General features: G+C 41.1%; 1 long non-coding RNA gene across 2 annotated transcripts; it reads left to right on the top strand.

The window, feature by feature from the left end:
• Window positions 1-236: 236 nt before the first annotated feature.
• LOC135501577 (uncharacterized) lies at window positions 237-6435 on the top strand. 2 transcript variants are annotated; one of them, XR_010449613.1, is made up of 5 exons: window positions 237-333; window positions 3201-3269; window positions 4950-4990; window positions 5400-5553; window positions 6075-6435. It is a non-coding gene; the product is annotated as an uncharacterized LOC135501577 (long non-coding RNA). The 2 variants fall into 2 exon arrangements; XR_010449614.1 differs by lacking the exon at window positions 237-333 and adding an exon at window positions 2775-2857.
• The last annotated feature ends 468 nt before the right edge of the window (window positions 6436-6903 follow it).

Genomic DNA, 6903 nt, shown 5'->3' with positions numbered 1-6903 from the left:
CAACCACCACCACGCCTTTGGCTGCACATTGATTTTTTTACTCTCTCCGCCTCACGTTTGATTGGAAATGCCCCCAAGCTCAGGATGATAGGCCTACTTTTTCCTATTCCGCTGGGTGATTAGTCAACCGAACGTAATCACGACGCCAACACTGTTGGCAACAGAGGTTCTACGAATGCATTGCGAAAGTGACGAAATCAGCGCCTCCAGTCTCAAGATTGCGAAATGCCCGGTTAGCAGAATTTCTTAAGAGTCGGACCTCAATTCATTTGTCGTAATATATCGCTTACCATCGGGACGAAATGGATTCTACCAGTAACAATAATGATACAGGTAATAGCATGGTTAATGAAGATTTAGCAGGTATCAATATTATTGTGAAGTTTTCTTTACATAATCGACATTGGCGGCGTTTGGCCAACCAAACCAGCCAGCCCCTTTCGGTACAGACTGCATACAATGTCAATAACATAGGCCTATGCACATGATGCATCGAATGTAACTGAAATGAAATGCATGAACAGCTGCTGTGCAGACTGACAGAGGTATAAAGTTATTTATGGACCCTTGACATTAATAAGCGGAATCTTGATTTGTTTGCTTGTTTCACCTATAGGAGATGGGTAGGCCTATTACTTAGTATTGGGATTATTGTTAATGTTATGTTAGGTGAGCACACTCACTGTTGACGCTCACACTCACGGGCCATCATGGCCATGGCCATGCAGACGCAGTGACAGTGTGGGCTATTATAAATCACATAAACTGTGAGATACAAACTTGTGATATCGCGATATGGGTAGGTAATCATTAAGTGCATCTCACGGTTTATTATTAGCCCACAGTGTGACGACAATCACAATTGAATAATGTCGATGCCAAAATCATGAAATGCGAGTATTGTATAGCGAGGCTATAGTTTTGTCCAAGTTGTTACGTAATCTTGGAAATCTGGACTTTTACTACAGCAAATACATTACACTTATTTACAGTCATAGGCTTACTCTGAAAAGGTTCCCCTCAAACTTGGTAAATGTGCAAACAAAATTGGCATTTGGATTGTGAAAAAAAAAGATGCAACTGTGACTCTTTCCCGTTTCCCTCTCTCTGCAACCAAACAATGGAGAGAATAAAGTTTTAATCCTTCTCGTATTGTTCTGGACACTCTCCACGCATGCGAGGAGTTTGGTCAGGGTCTTTCTCGAAACTGTCTATTGTACTGCCACATCGTGAGAAGATGATGGTATGGTACAAATGTAGATAGCCATGGTATCTAGCACTGCATTTACAGAAGCTTAGCAGCCCACCAGGCCAGGCGAGTGCGACTTTCATGCGAGTTGCGAGTTGCGAGTTACATTTGCGAGTTGCGAGTTACATCTGCGAGTTGCGAGTTGGATTTACCACAATTTGCTAATTTCAGCAGGCAACTAAGTTAGACATTCCTAGACCCAATCAATGACACTGGTAATGAACGACTGGTAATCAATGGCCAAAAAATGTTGAACTAGCCCAACTTGCAGAAAAGAAAACCCCCATGGTTATTCTTTTCTGCGAGTTGCCTGGCTGAAATTGCCAAATCATGGTAAATTCTGTTGAATTTGGTCATGTTTGGCCACACTGGTAGGATGCCTCATATCAGAGATGCCCTCTCTCATTTCAAGTGTCATTTATTGGGTCTAGAAATGCCTAACTAGCCCAACTCGCAGAAAAGAAAACCCCCAGGGTAATTCTTTTCTGCGAGTTGCCAGTTGAAATTGGCAATTTATGGTAAATTCTCTTGAATTTGGCTATGTTTGGCCACACTGATAGGCTGCCTCATATCAGAGATGCTTTCTGTTATTTCCAGTGTCATTTATTGGGTCTAGAAATGTTGCGCTAGTTTAACTCGCAGAAAAGAAAACCCCGGGGTAATTCTTTTCTGCGAGTTGCCTGCTGAAATTGGCAATTTATGGTAAATTCTCTTGAATTTGGCAGTGTTTGGCCACACTGGTAGGATGCCTCATATAAGAGATGCCCTCATTCATTCCCAGTACCATTCAATGGGCAAAACATGTTGAAATAGCCCAACTCGCAGAAAAGAAAATCCACAGGGGTAATTCTTTTCTGCGAGTTGTCTGCTGAAATTAGCCAACCATGGTAAATTTCAATTTCTAGACCCGATAAATGACATTGGAAATGAAAGAGGACATCTCTGCTATGAGGCTGCCTATCAGTGTGGCCATACATGACTAAATACAAGGGCATTTGGCCATGCTTTGCCAATTTCAGCTGGCAACTCGCAGAAAAGAATTACCCCAGGGTGTTTTCTTTTCTACGAGTTGGGCTAGTTAGCCATTTCTAGACCCGATAAATGACACTGGAAATGAGAGGGGGCATCTCTGATATGAGGCATCCTACCAGTGTGGCCATACATGACTAAATACAAGGGCATTTGGCCATGCTTTGCCAATTTCAGCTGGCAACTCGCAGAAAAGATTTACCCGGGGGTTTTCTTTTGCGATTTGGGCTAGTTTGACATTTTTAGACCCATTTAATGACACTGGAATTGAAAGAAGGCATCTGGCATTTTTAACTCGCAAATCCAACTCGCAACTCGCAAATGTAACTCACAACTCGCAAATCCAACTCGCAACTCGCAAATGTAACTCACAACTCGCAAATCCAACTCGCAACTCGCAACTCGCAGAAAAGAAACCCTCAGGCCAGGCCTACCGGTACATTAATTTAGTTAATGAATTATGAGTGACTTCCTCACGCACGCTGTTATTGTGACTGAACCACTGAGGACCAGGAATGGTTATTAAAAGTGGACCCACAATGATTATGATGACAGTACAGTACTGCCACTTTTTAAAGGGTAATTAAATTAGCGCCATGTCTGCATGACAGAAATAGTAAAATGGGGATACAAAGCAGACCTGGCGATATATTATCGTGCAATGTTAGCATCATTGGGAATTGCCATTCTAAATTTTAACTTCTTCATCTTTGCGAAAATTCTGGCTGCATAGCAGCCATCTTTGAAATCTTTTTTCCGATTCCATTGCCAATTGGTTGTATGCAGAGGTACAAATAATACCCAAAAGATTGAGAAGCAGATACACTGCCACTAAAAGTGACTGACAATAATCTTCAGATTGTCGCATGTGACCTCTTTGCTAGACCGTCTGACCCAGATGTGTTTGCCTTCTCTTTTACAGGCTGCACCAGCAAGTAGGCCTGAGGCAACTTCTCAACCTGTGAACAATGGGAAGTCAGTCAAAGCTAAGGTATGTGTGTGACCAAGTTTCCATCACCGAATTCTTTTTAGACCTTGAGATTGTTCAGACTTAACTTGTCATGTCCATCATGACTTTATGGGAAAACCTGTGGCATGTTTGTCAAGGTTCCGCAGCAAAACATCCCCATAGCATAATGCTGCCACCTCCGTGCTTCACAGTCGGTACGGTGTTCTTTGGATTACCACCCCCCCCCCCCCCCCCCGTTTTGCCAAACGTACTGCTGGTAGTTGTGGCCGAAGACTTCGCTTTTAGTCTCATCAGACCAAAGAACACTCCTCCAGAAGGCTCTGTATTTGCCCACATGTTCTCTCGCAAACTTCAGCCTTGCTTCCCGGTGGCGTTTTTGAAGTAAAGGCTTCTTTCTTGCCCTGCAGCCTCGTAGTCTACTACGATGCAAGACCTTCTGGACAGTGGACAGTGACACATTTGTCTCTGTAGCTTCTAATTCCTGGCAGAGGTGTTTCTTGGTCGTCTCAGGGTTAATGTGCACCTTTCTAACCAATGTGGGCTCATCTTTGGCTGTCAGCTTGCGCTTTCTTCCTGACCTTGGTAAGGCTGCTGTTGTCCCTGGGTCCCTGTACGTCCGCTTTATTGTCTGAACTGACGCCCGTGGCATATCAAGCTGCTTGAAAATGGCTCTAAGTGAAGTACCAGACTGGTTCAAGTGGACAGGCGACTCTATCAGATCTTGAGAGTACTCCTTTGACTTCCCCATGATGGCTCTAAGCTGGCAAATGACCTGAGCAGAAACCCAGTCCCTTTTATACTGCTACAGTGGCGCCACCTGAGCTATGACATAATCATGATGGTCAACAGGTAGTGGAGACAAGATAAAAGCCATTGCATAACATATTTGCCCACCTCAAGGCCAAACAACTAGTAGATAAGGTAGGTGTATGTAAACTTATGACACTCTGAAATATGCATTGTTCTCAAATAGAGCTCATAAAAACAATGAAATTAATGAAACAGAAGTATGTTTTTTAGTTGATGACGAGATGTGATGATAGACTTCCTGTAAACTATATACTATTCCCGCGTTCTGTAGTTGCAGAGAAAGAGACAAGGTTATATCATCCTTTGAATTGTATGTAAACTTTCGAGCACGACTGTACTCTCTAATTTTTGCCTTGGTCTCAAGAAATGATAGTGTATTTTCAAATTCTTTCTTACCAAACCTGAGTGTGTGTTATTATTGCACCACCAATATCCAATTTGATAACCAGTACGCATGTACCCAATGGTTTGGTTGTCTAATTTTCTAATTGTAATTTCTAATTCTAGTGTAAAAGTCAATAGTTCCCTTTTTTGTCATGGTAATGTTGTGGCATTTTCTATTCTTGGCTCACATGGGTGAGCTTATATCCTTACGATTTCATCTTGTCCAGCATTGTTGGCTTTGACTTTGTCTGTCGTTAAGCACTTTTATCATATACCCTAAGTGCAGTGATCTGGCAGACGTATATGATAAATAGAAAACTGCACGAGTGTCTGATCCGAGTATCCAGATTGCACTCGATGATTTTCTACGCAGGGTGAGAGCTTTTCAAGCCGTAGAAAATCATCTCGTGCAATCTGGATACTCGGATCAGACACTCGTGCGGTTTTCTTATTGTACATGTACATGTAAGAAGCACTATCAATGGAAACACGTACCACTTTTTTCAGAAAAGAAAAGCCCAGCAAGGGAAAAGCAAGCAAGGCGAAGGGTAAGAAATTTTTATTAGATTCAAGTTGCCGTGTTGGAAATAACAGTGGTCATAAGATATATAGAAAATGTAGCACTTGTCTTCATGGCATCATTGCATCACATCATCAGGAGGATAGGATTTTTGATAGAAATTTGCAACCATAAGCTGATTTAGAAATTTGCAACCATAAGCTGATTTAGAAATTTAATTTGCGGTGCAAAAACAAACAGTTATGTGATATTTCCATTGAAATAATGGACTCCTCGGAGTGCATGATGCAATGAGATTACAAAGAAACATTTAGCCAAATGTTCAGTTGTTGAAAGGTTTAATGAGGAACTGACCCCTGTATCCTCATATCCAATCGGGGGGGGGACAATTTGGTCGCATGGCCATCAAAATGAAATGTAATGGACTTATTTTGCAGGAGACTTATTGCGCAGCTGAGAGAATAGACAACTACGACCCCAAAAACAACACGTATTACATAAAGTGGCAAGGATATGATGCGTCCCACAACTCATGGGTGAAAGCGGAAGACGTAACTTCTCCTCTCATCTCTTCTTACAAAGAAAAATTAGGTAAATCATGATTGAAAGGATTATGGCTGTGTGCTCTATGCAGTTGATGTTGTAGTGGTTGTGAGTCAGGCTGATGCAGCAGTTTCTTAGAGGTAGTGCCCAATTCGAACAACTGTAGCTTATCACATAATTATCGTTTATCAGAATTGTGGAGTCAAAAGGAAGGATTGACAATCAATTTATTGAAATTCCTTCAGATGATACATTAAAAGATGTCATAAAACTCACCTGTCCATTCAAAAGGCTTTTGTATTGCAATTACAGAACGGTTTCTATTCAATAAAAACACTTCGCTGGTGAGAAAATTGTTGGGAACTCTTCAAAGCAGTGGAAGTCTTTGGTTCAAAGGCATCTCAAACTAGTATGAGGTTGCAGCATGAATGCAGTGTAATTGAGATTTGCTTGTTTTCTTCGCCTTAATTCCATATATTTTGGTAGTGTACCCTTGGAAGAAAATGATATGATGTCGTGTGATACTAATATCTGCATAATAGTGGTTCTTTTAATTTCCTCTATTTTAGGTTCAGGAACGCACAAGAAGTGATGCACCTCATGTCTTAGCCCTTTCGATTGTTGAAAAAATTTATGTGAATTTGTGCAAATCCTCCCACCTGTGTTTTTTTGTTCAGTGGAATTCACGTATTTCGGTATTCCTTCTTCACCTCCACGCATTATTCATTCTGACATAAACTCACATGATCACTTTTGATGAAAGATTACATAATGGATAATATTGAATTGGCACAAATATAGTAACAATGTAAACTTATCATATCTTTCAAAGGTCTCATTAAAAGTAAATGTAAGTTACATGTACATGTACTGTGGAATTATTGTTTTTTCAGACAATCTGTGGCTGTTGTATACATGTATCATTTAATAAACGTGGCGTTTTTCATACTATTAGATACATATAGTCTTGCCTTTATCTTTGCTACCTCACAGCGACTTGACTACATGTATTATAAGGGACCATCTCAAAAGTATTTTGAAGCCTAAAAGACTACGGGTAAGTCATTTAGTCTTTTTGAGTGTGGTCACACCCAAGACTAAGTGACTTGAGTCATTTTTGCTTCAAAAAACATGTACCTGCGAGATGGTCCCTGAATGCATACCTTGAGACAATATCCAGACCGGCACTTGATACCGAGTTTCTCTTGAATTGGCATCAATAGAGAAGTCTGGCTACATGTGCTAGGATTGCAAATTACAGCGTACTTTACATGTACATTGGACTTGGAGCCTCCCTCGGTGGATACCTCTCTAATAATTGTGGGTGGAATTCCACAACCAGGACGCCTTTCAATTGCGGACGATATTGGAGTGTCCTAACAGCAAGGTAACACTTTA

Source organism: Lineus longissimus, chromosome 17, assembly GCF_910592395.1.
Source record: "Lineus longissimus chromosome 17, tnLinLong1.2, whole genome shotgun sequence".
Taxonomy (NCBI): domain Eukaryota; kingdom Metazoa; phylum Nemertea; class Pilidiophora; order Heteronemertea; family Lineidae; genus Lineus; species Lineus longissimus.
This window is presented reverse-complemented; position numbering and strand designations above follow the sequence as displayed.